Here is a 21,304-nt window from a genome sequence, read left to right as displayed (position 1 = left end):
CCCTCAGTAAGCTGGAAGCTCCCCTTAGCATTATACGCCTCTTCCAAATCCGACGGATCTAAAAAAGACAAAATCATCGTCCGAACTTCCATATCAGCCCAATTCCTCGTTGACAAGTGCTCCGGTCATGGACCACCTTCCGTAGTTGCTAAGTTGAAGAAGAACCATGGACAAACAAACCTGGGAGGAGGAAGAAAAAGAGGGTCAGATTCTTCCTCAGAATTCGTAGGACTGAAACCTACTGCCGCAGCCAACTCAGGGCAATCGTGGATGACTCCCCTCCCCCAAGAAGCATCACTTTGGCTGACCAAATTCGTTCTACTCTCAAGCCACCCGTCGAACTCCCAAAATCCCAAAAAATAAAATAAATTCTGAATATACCGATAAGGCATACCTGAAGAATTGAACAAATCCATGGAAGTATAAGAACTCGAGTATGAATAGGGTAAATAGCTCAGCCACCAAGGCAGTGGAACTTTGTGCAATTCTAAATCCTCTGCAGTAGCTTCTCAAACACCATAACATCCTCAAGATGATACCGCCCTGGCCAGTTTTCAGTGGATTTGTCCATCTTATGACGATGAAAAGATTTCGAGATTGGAGGAATATAGTCAACCATTCGACAAGGGACAATTGGGAGATTAATCAGACGACATACTATTTGCAGGGGCCAGTTTCTAGGATCTTGGTTAACACTACTAAAAGGACGGATAAGGCGCTCACTGCCAAATGTCGAGCGTCTAACAGAACGAACAGGATAGTTGTAACCGTCTCTAGAACGACGATCGCCACGGCTAGACCTCCCAATAGTCCGACCACCAGCGTGCCTAGAGCGACCGACTGTGTGACCAGACCCAACAATGATAGCACGAGATGAGACGCCGCAATGAGAACTCTGCGACAATAGAATCTCTTAGATCTTCTCATAAGAGAAAACCAATAAGGCCGGAATCCTACCATACAGTTTAGACTCTACCCAAGGCGTAGAAACACCTCTGGTGCTAGCGCTAGATTCATCACCTTGACGATGAACGAGCAGTTCGTGCATCACAGTTCGTGCATCACAGTTTAGACTCTTTTATCTTCACTTTTATCTCGTCTAATTTGACAATTAGGAACATCCAACAAAAGAAAAATGACTCCTCCTATAATAACTTACAGACAAGAAGGATTCTTTACCTAGCACTCTTCACTCACAACAACAAAGCGAAAACCAGAAATTAAAGAAAGCAACACAAGAACCAGAGAATAAGAGTATATCTATTGGCGAATAAGAATAACCCAGGAGACACCAAGGAAGAAAGAAAGCCCAAAGAAGAAAGCTCGAGCTTGGAAGTTACAAAATGGACGTTGGAAGCTCAAGGGCCTAAGCGTGAGAAAGAAGCTTTTGAAATGTTGAAATGGGAGAAAAGAAACCGTCAAATAGAGTTCGAGGGACAACACTAAAAAGTTATCTGCCATCAGATTAAAGCAACCGTTTAAAATCAATTGTTCAGATGAAAGCTAATATCGTAACTTCACCAATAACAAGACAACTCCCTCAATGCCATGTCACATTAAATGTGCTACTTCTCTTTGTATTTATTTCTTGCAAGAAAAAAGAAATAACTGTCGTATTTGTCATGATGCATTTTTGGGAAACGAGGAATGTTCCCCATCCAAAAGCTCACATGTGGCCATGACCATCTAATAATGCATATTTTTTTACACTTATTTATTACTCATGGTTAGTATTTTTAGTATTTATTTTAGTTAAATAAAGGTCTTTTGGGTCAAATCAGAATTCTAGATTTTGATTGAATTTAATTGATTTTCGTCAAAAAAATTCAGATTTACACTACTTTCGTATTTTTTCCATATCTTACTCTAAAAATGTCTTATTGACTCCATTCTTATTTTGTTTTGCAGATAACAGAAAGGGCTACAATATCTATTTCAGCTAATGAAGCCAAATTCGGATGGGAAGATGGCTGAAACCTGAGCCCAAGATGGACGTGTTTTGTTGAAAATTTATTTTGACGTTTGGACTTGTAAATTAGATTAGAACTCAGTGAGTTTAGGCCCCAAGGCCATGTTTTAATATTTTATTTTATTTTTTTTATTTATTTTTTATTTTATGTATGGGCCGACGTGGTGGAACCCTAACCCGTTCTTAATGTAGGTTATTTAAGGGAAACTTTAGAAAAACCCTTAGGCAGTCAGATTTTGGAATTGAACAATTGTTTGAATTTTCTTTATCGAAATTCTGCACTCTTTTTCTTTCATCTACTTCTTCTCTTTTATTTTATTTTGAATGATGTTTAACCTCGCGATGCTAGGCAAAACACCTTTAATCAATCTAAGGATTAAAGGTTCGTTAGTTTATTTCAGAGGATCTGTTTTTTTTTTTTTTTTTTGGTAATCTAAGGGGGTTAACAACAACATCCCAAAGAGATCAATTCAATAAAATCGTTCTGAAATTACAAGACAAAGACAAATCAGCCCAATACAAAGGCCAAATACCAGGGGGAGGGTTTGAAAAAACACAAAAATTATTCTCAACAGGATAGTCTAAAGGATATTTAGAAAGCCAATATGCATAACTATTTCCTTCTCTAAAAACATGAACCAGATGAACTTCCCAATTCTTTTATAACCATGCTCGAATCCGAGTCACTAAGCGAGACTTTCGAGCTGTTCTTCCACTCCTGGAGAGCAAAGTGATAACTGAGCTTGAATCACTTTCTAGGATGCAACGTCTCCAACCTCTAGCCCAAGCAAATTCAAACTGAATAGTGTGATTGCATTCTATAAGGAAAAATTGATCATTAGATTTAATGGTCAGATTAATTAACCTAATGAACGTAAGTTGAACTGGTTAAAACTATTGCGATTGCATAGTTGAAATACTATATTCAACCAAACATTAGGCGATAGTCTAGAGAGGGTTTTCAATTGAATTTGAGGATTCCGAATTCAATTGAGGTTAATCACAAATTGATAATTTTATTTTTATCCAATAACGAAATAAATTAATGAATCCTAATTCCTTAGGTTCATTGCTTTTAAATTCTGATTTTTAAACCCCTTTTTTAATTCTATTTTTATTTAAATTTCAAATCAACAAAATCTCCCTTTCCTTTTTTATATTTTATTTTAGAGAATGTTTTTTATTTCTAGCAGATTTTTTGGGAGACGATCCGAGTTGTCCTATCACTACAAACCTAAAGCTCGATAATTTGAGTGGGTTCGACGACGCATGTCACCATCCCACCAAGTAATAAAGTTTTCGTGCAGCAGAACACAACAAAACCATGACTTTTTAGGTTACAGAACAAGACAAAACATATCATTTGCCCAACGGTCAAACCTTCCAGCACTAAAAGCTAAATACTTCAACTGGTCGCCCCAACAATGGAGACCGAGCAGAAACTCTCGATTAACCAGTCGGTTATGATTTGACCAGCATATAATTAAGCAGAGCATGTCGCACGCAATTATTAGTTTTCTATGTCCTCGAAGAAAAACACAAACTCCGCCCATGGATGACCGGCGTAGCAGAGAAATGCTATCCTACCTGTTTTGACTGATATAAATCACCATTATGAAGAGATAAGCCCAACAACAGGAAGCTCCAGCCAACACAAAAAATCTCCTAAGACCGGTCGGTGAAGTATATAATGGTGGCAGTCTGGCAGATTCATCTTTGCTTGCTGTCGAGTTGAGGGGCTTCTATTCTAGTCAACCCAATATAGCCGACCCAATATCAGAACTCCCATACTACCCCAGCTGCACCAACCCCACTGCACCAGTGCTACCATATCAACACCCAGATAGCATACATCCCAACATTAGACACCAAAGTGTCTTACTTGGGATGTCTTTCTCTCGCCGTTGTTTGCATGTACACCAAGTTGCTCCCCTTTTCTTATGTCTTTCCCTGAACATTAGTTGATGTTGCACTAACTGCGAAGTGCCTTGCCTTAGCAAGGTAGGCTGCTATGGTTCTTCCCCATAATAGTTGATTTGGCTCACTCCCCCCACTTAGATGGAGCCTAACCCTAACTATAAATACTCTTTTCTTCTTCACCATGCACACACACACAATATCACACTTTCATGAGTTGTTACTCTGTCAACTTGGAGAGTCATTGTAGCCTTATCACACCCCCCCTATTGTTATACACTGCACCCAGGACCTCCTTGTATAGTCTTGGTCCATGCCATTGCTGTCAAGGACGCTCCTATAGTGATCTCTACACCCATTGGGGTTACATTTGTGGCTCTCTCTCTCCTCACTAATAGTTCAGCTACAATTATATATATTTTTTAAAAAGGGACCAATTATTAGAGTAATGCCACTTTAAGGATAATATAATGACTATAAACTTAATAGTAATAATTAATCTATGAAATTAAAGATGTATTTTAGAAAGGAAAATACAAGTAATATTTATTCAGAACAAGATCATATATCTCCATCTCCATATATACCTTTAAAAAATCATAGTTTATTTTACGAATGACCTTCAACATTGTTTTATTTTTTTTCTAAAGTACACCCTGTAAGAACCCGCACCGTTAAATAAGGTATTTAATTAATTAATTATGCAAAATTAAGAAATGATTTCATAATTGACCCTAATAATTATTATGAGACTCTAATAATTATAGCAAGTGATTTAGAATGCTGAAAGTCGCTTTTCGAAAGAAAAGTGTAGATATCGGTTCTGCTAGTCGGTATAAATGCGTACCGAAAAAGTATCCCAGAAAATTAATGTAAGTGCATGATAATTACTAGAACAATATATAGGACTTGTAAAACGAGTTTCAAGTCCAAATAATGAGAACTGGTGCCAGAAACTGATACTGGCTATGAAAAGCGCGTACCGGAAAGGTGCTCCGAAAAATATAATAAAAATATGAAAATTCTTGTAAAATTGAGTAGGTTAAGAATCCAGAGTTTGGGATTAAAATGCTAAGCGTAGCAATTAAAGATAATACTGTGTGTTTATTGAGTAAGTGACTATAAATACTTCCTTTAAGGGCACAATGCCCTAGAAAACAGACTCTTGTGCATGAGTTGGTGTTGGTGGCTGACCAGAATAGTGCTCCATTGCTCTTCCCTTCATTTCTTGGCCAAGTTATCACCTTGGTGCTTGTTTCTTCCTTCTAAACACTTGGGTGTGTGTGAGAGTCATCTTTGGGGTTGAGTGGAGGTTATAGTTCTGAGTTTGGCTTCTGTGTTGGTTGTGTTTGAGGGCTGTGTTCTGAGTTAGGGGTGAAGGGGGTTCATTTTCTTGGTGTTTGATGCTCCAAGAAGCTACCTTGTAAAGAAAAGATTCCACCTTGTTGCTCCATTTTCGTATTATGTCCTAGTCAAAACCTTGGAGTGGCCTTGAGAGCTCCAAGAGCATCGCCCTTTCTGTTTTGGTGCTAAGGGTAAGTGGTTGAACCTTAACTTGAGTTCTTTTGCTTAAAAATGGAACCTTGATGCATGTAAAGGCTTAAAGATGATAACTTAACGTTGGGATGGTCAAACACACCTAGAAATGCATGTTTAAGTGTCTTTAATCGGTAAAAACCCAACCTTGGATGGATATCTTCACGAAATGCAATTTCTGCATTCTGTCGTGAAATATCCGAATATTCGCCCGTGAAATATCCGGATATTGGATATCCGGATATGGGAATATGTATATCCGGATATTGCATATCCGGATATAGACAGTGAGATATCGGGATATTGCATATCCAGATATGTCTCGTGGAATATCCGGATATTCTGGGATTTCGAAGAACAGTAGCTGTGTTGTGAGGACAGTAGGCTATTGGGGGTTTTTGGACCCTAGGTTAATGAAGTTGAACTTCTGTAATTAATGAACTAAGTCAGAATCATGTGATTAAGGGCTTGTGGCTTTGTTAGAAGCCTTAAGACGTAAAACGTAATGAAAAGACGTGGTCTTTAAGTTGTATGCTTGAGATGCATGAATATTGATATGTTGTTGGTCCATAACAGATTGTGATACTGTTGTGTTTGGACTTTGAGCTTGTGGCATTGGATAGCTAGCTTAGAGGTAAGCTTTCGTGTCCTCGGTTTAGCCATGTTGTGGTTCCACCATGTCCCATGAGGGTATGGTATATGCATGCTGTGTTACATGCTTTGATGTTTTGGAAATGCTGTTGAGCTGTTATATGTTAGTGCTTTGTTGATATGCATGGAGGTGTTCCACCTATACGGTAAGCCTGAGTATGTAGAACATACAATATGGTGAGGCTGTGGGTGAGGTGCAAGCGGTATTCCTTGTACTACATGTAGGTATAGACGTATTCCTACATTTCTCTGGCCAGTGGAATAATGATTACACACATGCCATAGATATGTGTTGCACTGCATAGTTTTAGAACTGATATTGGTATAAATGCTTTTAGAACTTATATTCCACATGTAAGTGAGCTTGGGGTGGAAGATCCTTGAAGACCCCTTGTCTTACTGAGATTTCTAGTTTAGAGATCTCACCCCACATTTGGGGCGTTTATTTCAGGTTCAGGTAATGTTGAGACTTCAGGCGGCAGGAGGCCGGAGCTGAGTTAGATTTGCTGTATTTATGCTGACATGTTGGATGCTGCTTTATGTTTTTAGCTTTAGTTTATGATTATGTTTTATCTTGTTGAGACGCTGTTTATTTGGTGAGCATGGGGATTGTCCATGACACATAGACTGGTTTATGTCTTAGTTTGATTTGGAGTTGTAATAATGTATCAGTATATTGTCCGGACTACGTGATGTAGATCTGTGATTTAGATACTCACTTTATTTATATATATTGAGGTATTTCAGTATATGTCTTATTGCAATTTATGTATGGTCGATATTTTATGAAATTGATTAAGTAATCAAGTTGGTAATTGATAATGACGTCATAATTGAAAAGAAAAAGAATATTCCGCATTTTTAATTAAGCTTAGCTTAATACGATGTAATGATAACACTACCGGATACAGGGTGTTACACACCCTATATTCTAGAGGATTGCGTGCATCTAATTTTTTATTTTTTATTTATAATAATCTTATATTAAAAATTGAATATATATATATATATATATATATATATATATATATATATGGGCAGAATCCTTTGACACCAGTGTCAAATTTTAAAATTTGACACTAAATCATAACCGTTGATTTCTGTCAATCAACGATTATAATTTTCGCAAATCAAACTTATTAATTAATTATTAATTCCTAATAAATGATAATCGTTGATTGATGGAAATCAACAGTTACGATTTGATGTCAAATTTTAAAATTTGACATCGCTGTCAAGGGATCCTATTTCTCTCTATATATACATAGAAAGAGAGAGAAAGAGAGGGGGGGAGAGAGAAAGAATCAATTTATACTGGTGAAAGTTTTTTATTATTTTATTTTATATTATTTTATTTCTTTCTTATCATAAATAAATAAATTAAATTAAATTTAATAATTAATTTTAAAAGTACAAACAAATATTGCAAGCCTGATATCGATAAAAGTTTATGTGTGTGTATGTGATAGGATCCTTTGACAATGATGTCAAATTAAAAAGTTTGACACCAAATTTTAACCGTTAATTTTTGTCAATCTGACGATTATATATAATTAATAATTAATTAATAAATATGGACCAGTAAATTATAATTGTTAGATTCACGAAAATGAACGGTTAAAATTTGGTGTTAAATTTTTTAGTTTGACACTGATGTTAAAAGATCTTGTCCCATATAAAATTGACATGACAAATAATTAATCCTATATATGTATAGTTAATTGTAGCGGTAACTTAACATGTGTTAGTTTTTCAAAATTATTTTTAACAAATTCTTAATTTCTTAGTGTGTAATATTGGGGAGCGTTTAATGTGATTCCGGCACACGACTAATATAGTGGTCCAGGAGAAGAGAGAGATAGAAAGAGTGTGAGGAGTGAGGAGAGAGAGAGGGGGAGCACTGAAATTTTTTCAGTAATACTGAATCTAGGTGTAGTAGAAGTGCTCGAACCTGGAATTTTAGAACATTTTCAACTATATTTTTATTTTGAAACATATTGTTCTGTTCTTGAGACAGAGATGTCTAGTCAAAAATTAGTATGTTGATCTTGTATCTAGTTGCTTTCTTAGATATTTGTGGAAGAGATATCCTTGAAGTTGTAGATAATTGTATACGTCAAAAGGGGTAATGCGTGTGCACATTAATAATATAACAATATCAGAGAGAGTCTTCAGTTTTACCTCTTATTTATATGATTTACCTGTGAGTAATAGAATTATGGACCTTTGTTGGCTCTTCTAATTACCCATGTCCAGATTCATAACTATTATATTAGGATTAGTAGCAATTAAGGATTATTTTCTTTCTTTGTTTTTTTTAAAAAAAATACAAATTGGGGCCGGAGCCCAAAAACAAACTAGAGTTCTTTCTTTGTTTTAACTTCCTTTTTCTATTACTCTTTCATGGGGTTCTTGAATATGGGCCTATAATACGACCCATAACACATATTTTGCAAATTAAAATGTGTATACGTAAGTAATTGTTTAAAATTATTTTATTTTAGTTTTACAAATCTAACCAAAATCAACACAACCAGCATTGTTTTACTGCCTTAACCCTTTCCCACAACCATAGAGTCACTAACTCTGTAGGCGTTCTCTTGAGACAACACGCTTCAGAGGAAAATCTCCAAAATATTTTTTTTTTTTTTTAATTTGGCTGGATAACCACCCAGTTTTGGTTTTTAGCCTCAGATTAATTTTTTTTTTTTTTGATAAACTGATTAAAATTTTAATAAGTCACGTTTGACAAATAATATAGGATATAAGATTATGAAAAATTACATTTGTACTTGTTTTAATTAACTGAAATAAACATTAATATCCATAGTAAAAAGAAAATTAAAACTGTCCTCATTAGTAAAGCAGTTATACATGCATGCAGCATAGCAAGTTCAAATTTATAAATGCACTCTATTACGTTTTTTTATCTTCTTTTTTCCCCTGTCTTTGCCTGGGTACCTTCGAGGTTTCCTCAAAATCCACCTCAACGAAGATTTTACTCTTAAACGCAAAACGTTAATTAAAAATAAATTAAAACTATCTAAATTAAATTCTTAATGTTTTGCTCAATGTCACTTTCAATAATTTTTATCTATTTATTTTTTTCTTAAAAGCTTAGCTAACGACGATTCTGGAGTAATAATTTCAAATTGGACCACTTCCATTTTTTTTTAATACAATAGTGGCATATATAAGTTTAACCTATGATATTATGCAAATCCTTAGTCACTAGATCAATCTTTATGACTTAAATTGGACAACACTTTGATGCCACCGCTGAAATACCTTAACTTACTTTAAAATAGTGTTTAAAAAATGAGTTAATAAATTTGTGTCAATGAAGCAAACATATACAATTATTAGGGCGTTAAAACCAACCTCCTTTTTCAAAGATAGTGACAATACGCGTAGTTAAATAAAAAATGCTATTAAACTACTAATTTATTACTTGATTAATTCCTTGCTTAAGATTAATCAAAGGTGTAAGTGAGAAGACAATGACATGCACAAACCTCGACAAGGTAGTGTTTCCTTTAATAATGCAATTAAACTATACTACACTAATTCAGTTTCTTCAGAATCAATCATATTTAATATTTTAATACCATCAACTTGTTTTTTTTTTTTTCTCAATTCCTTTCTTAAAATCAAACTTTTCTTCAAAACTTGGTGGCAATCCATAACTACGATTATTTATTCAACGACTAATTTACTTAAATTTTTTTATACAGTCCTTTGAAATTACTTTCACTTTAAAATATTTTTCATTTAAGGTAATATATAAATATTTAAAATTATTAAATAAATTTAATTTTAAAAAATATAATTATATTTGATTAAATTATCCTTTATTAAAATACTCAAAATATTATCTCTATCAATGCTCTCTCTCATTTTGAATAGTGAAAGATAAACATAAGAAGAAATAAGAAAGAAAGTTAGAAAAACATAAAAAAAAAATTATTTTATGCATATATTATATAAATTAAAATTTTAAAGAGAGACAAATATTCTAGAAAAAATTGATGTATTAACTATTGTTAATTTTGATATTTAATAAAAATGATAATAAAGATAAGACATACAATTTCATAAAACATAAAAAAGATTGCTTTAAATAAAATTTAGTTATCTCAACGATTAATCTGTCCTGCAATGAACTTGTCCGTAGATTCGAGCATGGTGAGCAAAGATAGCTTATATGAATGCCAAGGGACAATTAGGCTTTTATAATATTCTTTTGTTAAGTTTTGGTATATAAATAAAGGAAAAAGTGTTTGTCCTTTCAACTGACACAACTTATATCTTTTCACTTTCACAAAAAGGTAGGACCCACACTTTTATATTTTTTTGTCCACTCTCCTTTATCCTTTATTTATCTCTTTCTCTCACTTAAAATGACACAACTTTATATCTTTTAAAATGATACATACTTTTTCCATAAATAAATGCAAAAAGTTCAATGAATATATTTAAGAACAAAGGTTGCTTTTGATTAACGCCAAGAGGCAAGCCAACAAATTGACCATTTGGTAACGACGGCTAACTTAATATGATTCCTTTGCTATAATCGATTACTTTCACTAATACGAATATATTATGAATTGAATGCACTTTCTAATTTCTCTTTCATCTTTTTTTATTCCCTTTTTTTTTTTTTTTTTGTAAATTTTTTTATTCCCTTTAAAATAGGTAATGAACTAACTAAATAGCTAGCATGTTGGAAGTTTGTGAGTTTGTTGAATCCTAAGTCTATGATCCTTTTGATAAGGTCTTATTTATTTATTTTGTATGGTTTTAGTAATTAATTACTAGTGGTGTAACATTATTTTGCCATCCTTTACAAAGAAGAACACACATAATAAAACACACATAATAAGTTGAATGAGGACAAGCTAAGTGCCAGGTACATGTGAATTCATAATGTGACATATATCCTTTTTTTTTCCGCTAAGAATTTTGTGGTCGGAGTTTTCTTGCCTTCAATTTTTTCGGATCACAGATGTACATATATAATATAATCGCGGAGCCAAAAAAAATTTTAAAAAAGGGGGACGGAATTATAATGTAATTCTTTTAAAAAATTATAATTATTTACGTAATAAAAAATAAAAATGATATTTACAATTACATGCTTTAATTATAAGTTTTGAAGGAGGGCGAGCTTTAAATATATTACTAAAAAAATTAGAAATAATGCTTAATTCTAAAGGTTTGTATAAACTTAAAAGGAGGCGATTACCCTCACTAGCCTTTTTATCGCTCCACAACTGCTATGCATTGTTAGCATTGAGAGATCAACGCTTTAAGGTGTGTTTACTGAATGAGAAAAAAAAAATGAATTAGAGATCAACTTAACCTAATGTGTGAGTGTTTGTTAAAATGATTGATATAATTTTATATAAATCCCAAATAAATCGAATGACAGAATGTAAATTTGTGTCAAACAAAAAGTGTGTACTGTAGACAAAAGATATGACAACCTCAAGGTATCATTTGGCTGAAAATTAAAGGAGGCTTTTATAAAACTCTACGAAAAATGAAAGATACTTAGATATTACTTTTATATCACAATAAATATGCATCTAAGTTTCCAAAGACATAGTTGACACAAATTTGATGTCAACTTTGTATTCTTAAAATGTAGTTGACATTAATTATTTTTATTGATTACGGAAGATGACATTAATCCAATCCTTTGAAAAAAGAATCTCGAAATCATAAAAAAAAAAAAATTCGTTTTAATCTGTCTATCATAGAAATTTGATTTCAATATTTATTTTCTTAATTATAAAAAATAATATCAATTTAATCTTTTAGTTTGAAGATCCGTACACAAAAAGATTATTGTATTGTCACTTCATGATTAAATGACTAAATTAATGTAATTTTTATGTGAATGACCAAATTAATTTGATAAAAATTGAATTTAAAATTATAAAAAAGAAATTAAAAATGTTATGTATCATTATTCCAAGAAAATTAAACTAAGAGATCTAATAGATTATACTTTAATACGTAAAAGCAAATTAAAACTCATATAATGATGTGGGATGGATTACATATATATATATATATATAGAGACAGGATCCTTTGACACCGGTGTCAAAAAAAAAGTTTGACACCTCATCTGAGAGCCGTTAGATTAAAAAAAATCAAAGATTATGATTTGTAAGCATTTGACAACATTGATTTTTTTTAATCTAACGGCTCTCAGATGAGGTGTCAAACTTTTCCTTTGACACCGGTGTCAAAGGATCCTGCCTCGTATATATATATATATATATATTTCTTTCTTTACACTTCTTTTTCTTTTGGTAAGTACATTTACATTTCTTTAAAATTAATATGAATTTAATTGATATGTCTAATTAGTGTAAACAAATTATACACTGACTGATATTAATACTTTGATATATCATTATATATTTATTTAATTAATAAGAGAATGAGATATAATAATAATAATAATAATAATAATAATAATATATCACAATATTAACGGATGACAATACATAGTAATCAAACTAAAAACATTAACTGAGTTAGTATTAATTTTTTTTGGTAATAGAATTAATATTAATTTAAATTGTTGACACGATACCACTATAAATCAAAAAACTAAAGAATAACAATATAAAGAGTTTAAAATTTTTTTTGGATAATCTATTAATGTGAAATTATTACAATTATTATTATTATTATTTTGGTACAAGATTCTTACAATTATTTAGTTATGTATTATAACATCCAACTTGTTTAATATAATGTGATCATTCATAATTGAATAATAACGTTAAAAAAATTAGAATGTAAATGCCTAGATCTAGATTAATTCTTGTGCACCGGAACAACATGAGGGCGTCCCTACAAAATACAAACTGTATTTCATCATGATGATATGGTTGACCATAGAGGATCATTGCTCCTTAAATTCTCTATTTCTTTAGAACTTAAAATACGAGAACGAGCCAAATGGCAATTATTTATTATTTACGAAATAAAGAAATTGAAGAGATTCTTATTACATAGTGGGGTCCGTAGGTTTGTGGCGTCACAGACGGATCTCTTAGAAGCTGTCCCACGTGTGTTTCATTCAATTATTGATGCCTGCATCAACCACTCCCTCAACGACACGTGTCCATTGGCTTAGATTTCAACACCGAGAAATCAGCTCTCTCTCTACTCTATTTCGTCGCTTTGCCGAATGGGTCCCGCTTGGCCTTTTCGGGCCACCCACGCGCGCCGTACACGCTCGAGACGCAGCGTGCAACGCAAGAGCGTTGAAACTTTTGAAGGTTAGGTTATGTGGTGTTTTGATCATGCGGTTAGGGCCGTTGATGAAGATCTGCGGCTATTCGGCGAACGGGAAACCGCCACGTCGTAGTGGCAGATTCAACTTGATTGGAGCTATGCGGTTTTCTTGTTGGATGCAGCGAACTGGAAGGGAAGCTTGGTTTGGTTGACGTCGCCGTTTGAGAGAGGATGTCGGTGGCGTGGCTGGTCGTTTTGCTTCACTTCTTAAATCCTATGCCACTACGCCAAGTTATCTTGTGTTGCAACGCAAAGAGTATTTTATATTACAAAAATAAAAAATAATTGTCTTACGATTGTAGGAAAAAATAATATTTTAAATTCGGATTGATTATTGACTCGATTGAAATATTGGGTAATTCATTCAATTAGATTCGATCAAATTTACTATTTATATATTAAAAATATATACTAATTTCAAAAATTCACATAAGAAAGATATCAATGAGCTTTAATATTGCAAATATTATATACTTCTAACTTTAGACCATATCTTAACGTTAGATTAAAATTGAAATGTAAGCTAAATGCATCTTTTGTGTTTTGCCATAATACAAATAAACTAAATTATGATAACAAAAGATAAGTATAAAATATATACTAAGGAGAAAGTGTCTACATTGAGATGAGACTATCAGTGTTTATCCTCACTTAACTTCTCGAGATCATTATATGATGTAACTAAATTACACAAAAGAGCTGCACTAATCCAAAACACCTTCTTATTTTCACCTTACCTTTGAATCATATTTACCACAAATATGAGCATGATTTAATTCAAGAATTATCAGTAACTAAAATAAAAAATAAAAGTTTACCCAAAAAAGGGTCAATTTGTCTCAACCGGGTAACTGAGTTGCCGAGTCTTAGCCGGATCAATCGATCCAAACTGAGCTGACTACAAAATTGATCCAAATGGTCGCTAGGACCGGGAAATTCATCGGGTCACCGAGACCCGGAGTTGACCCGACCAATCCCAGCCAGTTTTTTAAACACTGGGAGAAAGCACTTCCATGTTTTTTCACCTTTCGATTCTCGTTCCACATTTTTTTTGGTTTTTGTTTAAATATGTGTGGGTCCCACCACACTTTGAGCCTATAACATGAGTTTTATTACCTTCAACAACATGAGAAAATAAAAACCTTAAAAAAATATACAAAAATACGTATATAAAAAATGAAGTTTAATTTTGGTTAAACATTAATGTACAAAATTATAATATCATTTAATGTTTAAATAAATTTGTTAATATATAAGTTATTAAACTTATTGAACAATATAATAACACATAATTGTTGTATGGTAAATATGAAACATTTTTTACATTGCACACAAATTAATATTTATGAAAATTTAATCAATTTGAAATATTTTTGAACGGGTTTAATTTTAATATACTCTTATTCTACGATACAGTTGAAAAATTTGTTAAAATAATATAATTACAAGTGTATTTTTTCTCGTAAGTCACAATTATCTATATAATAAAAAAAGAAATGATATTTTTATATGATAAAAAAATAAAAATCATAATCATAATTAAAATTTAGTATAAGTTGGGGGGATAACTCACCCTAACTTTTCCTCTTGCTCCATCAGTACTTTTATTATAAAAATATTTTATATTATTATGGGATAATATATTTTCACATTATTAGATAGTAATATAAGTATTTTATACTAATAATATAAGCAGATATAAAAATGTATATAAAACTATATACAAATAACACAAAATTAGAATTAGTTCATTTGAGTCATGTGTCTTGATGATCGTGCTTTAATAGTAAAATGTTCTGTTACTAAATTTAGATAAAATATCGCTTTTGGGGGGACCAAAGATCTAGCAGACTTTCTAAAAAAAAAAAAAAAAAATCCAGCGGACTAGTTTACCCTTCGGACTTTTCAAACCTCTTGCTATCCGTGTGTATAATTCGTGCGAGGGACAAAAGTTCACCTTTACTTTGTCCCCACACGAGTTATACACAAAGTAGGAATTATGAAATAAAATTAGTGAAAGAAAATAGAAGTTGCAGTAAAAGGTGTAATAATTAATAAAGTAGTTCATAGCCATTTACTTAAAGGCTTGGCTATCAACATTACGTTGGAGATTTTATACTCAAATATGTCATTTTTTGAAATAAAAAATTAATTTAAACACATGATAAAAATAAAACTTTTTTTTTTGGTATAACTTGAAAGGTATTTTCATTTAACTTCTTCTGGTCACCGGAGTACAGTCTGAAGGCTACTACTTCATTGAAAGAGCGAGTGCATTAGACGAGACTAACACAAACAAGGTTTGAACCCATAATCCAAACAAATCTTTCAAAACTCAGGTTGTCAATTGAGCTCTCCTTAAGGGTTGATAAAAAAAAAAACTTTTTTAAGAGGCTTTATACTTTAAACCCAAATCAGGTGATGCTTAAAATATCAAGGTAGTTTTCAAACACGAAGTGTAATGAACAAAATATCCACATGTGGTGTTCATTCAAAAATTTCACGAACAATACATTATAAACAAAAAAAAACTTGCAAAGATTATATATTATGTAATAGAAAAATATTTTTGCAGTTAATGCAGATAAGTTATCTGCATTTATTTTCAAAACGAAGTCGTTTTAAGATTGAAAGATTAAAAAATTATAATTATAAAGACTATAATAATCCTGAAATAAATTAAAATTATAAAAATACCATAATTTTTACACCAAAACGATGTTGTATTGGACTTATTGCAGATAATTTATCTGCAGTAACTACAGAAAAAATGAACCCATTATGTATATATTTTGGATCAATTTGGAGGAAATCAAATTTAGGTTCTCTCTAACTACTTAGCCTATATTACTAACTAAGCTACACATATTGATTGTCGCTATATTATTTTAAATAAGAGTTAATCACAACTTATGATAGACATAATTAAGGGCTTTTTGACCCTTTTGCCCCTCATTAATTAATTAATAATCAATTTGCCCCTGATCCAGAACTATCCACCAACCTGCCCCCTTTTAGTCGACTACCTTGCTTTTTTAGTCGAGTAAATGGTCAAACTTCAGAAAGTGGACTACCGCATATTTAGTCGACTAGAAAAGCATCTTAATCGACTACATTTTTGGGATATTTAGTCGACTAAGTAACGATATTTAGTCGACTAAATATCGACTGATTTGTTTTTTAAAAACCCCCTCATTCGGCAGAGGGGGAGTAGCAAACCTAATCGACTAAGGAGGCGGCCCAAACCCCAAATCCGCAGGAGCAGCTGAAGAACGCCTCAAACCCTTCCCTCAGGCGTGTGGATTGCCCCCAAATACGGTCCAAATCGTGAAATCTAAAGGATAGGTAAGGTTTCTTAACTTGCATTGTGTTTTAGGTTTAGGAATTTTTTTTATTTGTTTGCTGTCCGAATTTGTGAACTCTAATCAAAGCGTTTATTGTAGGTTTTGTAACCCTAATCTACTAAGGTTTATTTTTTTGCATTGTGTGAATTTTTTTGTTTGAAAAGTTTGTATGTGGCAAAAGTTTGCTTTTGGTTTACGACCCTTATGTTGCAAGTTTTCATTACCATCATGACATGTTTCATATAGTTAAATGCTGACATGTTTCATTGTAGGTACCCTAAACAAATGACGAGCCGCAGAAGACCAAGCGATGAGGGCAATGAGTCACTTGAGAGACGCACCAAGCATAGGCAAGAGCGGCCTTCTTCGTCAAGGCGACAAGACGAAGAGCCTGATACTGTTGACCTCCCGTATGGGTATCTGTTTGAGGACGACCCTGCCGTCCACGCTTCATTCGTACGTGACCATTTGAACCGGCCGTTATGTGCTCCAAAATCTTTGGATACAGCCTTTTTTGATAAGGAGGGATTTGAAATTGTGGGGGTGTTGGAGGCGGCACATCTGAGGGTGTTGGCCGAGACCCTATGTCCGTATTCAGAGCTTATGGTGCGGGCCTTCTACCATAACCTCAGCTACGTACAGGGCGAGCTGAGGTCGAGGGTCTGTGGAATAGAGATCATCATGACGACACCTGCATGGTTGGAGATACTCGGCTATGATTTTGACTCTTCTCAGACTGTGGCGTATGACGCTGATAGTGGTGTAGTACTTCCAGGATATGTACGAGAGGATGCCGTGTAGGAGCAGAGAAGAGTCCGTGGGGAACACTTGCACTATACGGTGGGGTTGCTTTCTGTGGAGTCCCGTATACTACACTATGTCCTCACCCACGTTCTGTTTTCGCGATCTTTTAATCATTCCAGGGTGTTGGAACATGACATTCCCATTATGTGGGCTATCCGACATGCCCAGATGGTGAACTGGAGGCACTATATTTGTTGGTTTATGTTTAAGGCCAAACATAAGGGTCATCTTCCATACGCCTGTCTGGTACAGAGGATATTGGTTCACTTTGGTGTTCCCATGGAGACTGAGCTGTTGAAGAAGATCACGGGCTATAATTGCAAGTTCGGAAAGCGTCTATTGGAGCAGTGCAAGATTACTAAGAACACAAGATCGAGTGTGTGGGAGTTCATTGGTATGCCCCAGGTTGAGGTTCCTTATGTTGCCCCAGATGACCATATTGTTGAGCCAGAGGTGGAGGAGGAGGATGTGGCTAAGGTTGAGGAGATAGCTGAACCTGAAGGTGGATTTTCACTGCGTGATGTCATGAAGGGCATAAATGCAATGACAAAGAAGATAGGAAAGATGGCGCTGGCACATAAAAAATGGAGAAAGAAAGGGAATTAAAGGTTTAGACACATACAGGGAAGGTTTAAGGGTGTGGAAGACAGGCTTGCTAGTCTGGAGCTTGCAAGAGGTGGTGAGGTAGCTGAGGCAGCAGGGGATGGGGGTCATGTGTCAGATGAGGACGACTCGGAGACGGACACAGACGGGGATGAGGAGTAGATTTAGGGTTTACATCATGTTATTATGTTTTGTTCATGTATTTCCTTTAAACCGTTGATGTAATGTAACTTTTTTTAATGAATGCAGAATTGTTATGTTTTTTGGATATATGTTATGTTGTGTAATGAATTGAATTCCATTTCAATATTGTATAACTTATGAATGGAACCTTTTTAGCAATTTGATCATCACGGCACAAAACAATATTGAACAAGTCACATTCGTCCATAACACATCACATCAAATCAGTACATGTGTTTAAAAAGGCTACATCTTGTATTGTTAACCGTAAACAAACGTTATGACAACATACGACTTGGTTTTAGGAATTTAATGTCCACATGGGTTTTTTGACTTGGAAATTATGCTACCTAAGTCACACTCCCTTAGTGGATCAGTGTAGAGTGGAAACCTAGGGCAAAAAACATGTGTAATTCGGATTTGGGGTCCTAAACCAACAATTTAGTCGACTAAACCAGTACAGGTTAATCGACTAAATTGTTGGTTTAGGACCCCAAATCCGAATTACACATGTTTTTTGCCCTAGGTTTCCACTCTACACTGATCCACTAAGGGAGTGTGACTTAGGGAGCATAATTTCCGAGTCAAAAAACTAAGATGAAGTTAAATTCATACATGGCTTACGTACTGTGTCAAAACGTTGGTGTATGCGCACCAAATCTGCGTTGTAACAATTTAAACACATATAATTTATTAATACAAGCATCATTACATCAACCCGTTCATTTTTTTCGAATACAAATATCATGACATCAAATACAAACATAGCACCGTCATTACATTCAAATACAAACATCATGACATCAAATACAAGCATATAAAACCATAAATGCCTATAATGTTAAACCATCAAAACATTAAGCCCCTCCCCTGCTTCCTCCGCAATTCATCTTGTATTGGGAATCCTCATAGGACATGTACGTTTGTTGTGACCAATTTGCTTACACAGGCTACATCTACTCTGACTGCTTGTCGGTTGAGACTCAACCCAATCCATCTCATTCTGTATCCTTGACGATTTGGGTCTTCCTTGTGCACGTACCAAAGATGCATTTGGGATAATGGTTGGGCCATCAATTTGTGGAATCAACAACTCATTGCCCATTGGATACCAATGTGCAGCATATACCTTATCAATTTGTGCAATTGAGAACACAGGATCAACATAATCATGGTGGTTCAACTTTTCTACCTTGCACACCGCTAAGACGTGACTGCAAGGAAATCTTCTAGATGTGAACCATCCATATTGACATTTGCGATTGAGCAAGTCCACCCTCATTATGTCACCTGCATCATGAGTTGATTGATTGTAGGCATCCTCAACTTCAAATAGCTGCAGGTCCCTATCAAAAACCCGCACACGGAGGCTCACTGTTAATTGATCATTTTTTTGGATGATATCCTCAACTTTTTTTGCAATTCTCCAACCCTTTGCCTTTGCTTTTTGGATCTTTTCACGTCTCTTGACGAAATACTCAACAAGTCTACTTTGAGTCATCTTCACCAATGCTGTTATAGGCAAATTACGTGCACCCCTCAGGACCTTATTCACACACTCAGATAGGTTGGTCGTCATGTGACCAAACCTCCGACCCTCCTCATCGTAAGACCTGCACCATTTTTCTTTGGGAATCTGATCTATCCATGAAGCTACTTGAGGGTTACTGTCGATAAATTCCTGGAATCTGATATCAAAATGAATCTTTGAACTCAAGTACCCTGGAATACAAAATGATGCGTTAGATACAAAAGGATGAATTATATAGAATTTGTACATATTAAAAAGAAGATTGTACCTAGCTTCATCAGGGTTTTCTTTAATTCCACATCTCTAAACTTAGTGTTAAAGTTGCTTCCGATGTGGCGTAGACAAAAACACATAATACGCAAATGGTGGCTGCCAACCGGCATGATCTCTTACAGCCCTGATGATGCTGGGATGACGATCGGATATTAGACAAATGCCATGCTTATGCGTGACGTGAAAACGCATGAGGCTAAGAAACCACGACCAATCATCCAATCTCTCACCCGGAGGAACAATAGCAAATGCAATAGGGAGAATGTAACCATCTCCATCTTGTGAAGTTGCAATCAAAAGAGTTCCTTTGTATTTACCGTACAAATGCGTGCCATCAATTTGGATTATGGGTTTACAATATTTGAAGGCCTCAATGCACTGGTGAAAGGTCCAAAATACTCGGTGAAAGACAGCCTTATCCGTATACACTCGACGTTCATCAACACATTGGTCCGTATCAATCTTGAACACAGAACCCACATTAACCTGCGTCATGTATGTCAGCCAACCAGGCAAGAATGCATATGATTTATCCCAGTCGCCAAATAACTTGACAATGGCTTTCATTTTAGCCTTCCAAGCTTTCCTGTAAGATATGTTGTATCCATACAAACGTTGTACCCTCTCTTGAATAAGAACTTGCTTCAATGATGGATCTTCTTTTAACATACCTATATAAAAAAAACACCGACCAATAGTCAGAATACAAACTGATTAACGTAAACATACCTTAGGAAGTTAGATATATCGAATAATACATACTGATAATGGTTGCACATATCACATCAGAATCCAACTGTCTATGATCCCGAGTAAGACCTTGGTTTAGGCAGGTGTGTTCTTTAACCCACTTACTAACCACCCAAGTATTTCCATTCTTCGGCAACAATGCCCTCACATACCAGGGACATCCATCATTATGGTGTCGACACTTCATCACAAATCTATGGTCATCACTTTTTGCCACAACGGTAGTACGGTGAGCCTTCATACAATATAATTTGACTGCATGTTGCATTTCAGATTTGCTACGAAACTCCTGATACAAATATAAAGGATCCCCTAATTGCCAGCCACCGTGATCATCATCGTCACCATACAATATCTCCGTCTCATCATTAGGGTGGGCCCAATTAATGAAGGAATAATGTGAGCTTTCATTCCAAAATGGCTCG

This window comes from Gastrolobium bilobum, unplaced genomic scaffold, assembly GCF_033153095.1.
Source record: "Gastrolobium bilobum isolate Gb01-03AN ecotype WA unplaced genomic scaffold, APGP_CSIRO_Gbil_v1 utg4168, whole genome shotgun sequence".
Classification (NCBI taxonomy): domain Eukaryota; kingdom Viridiplantae; phylum Streptophyta; class Magnoliopsida; order Fabales; family Fabaceae; genus Gastrolobium; species Gastrolobium bilobum.
The sequence above is the reverse complement of the archived record's forward strand: the minus strand, read 5'-3'. Positions refer to the sequence as shown.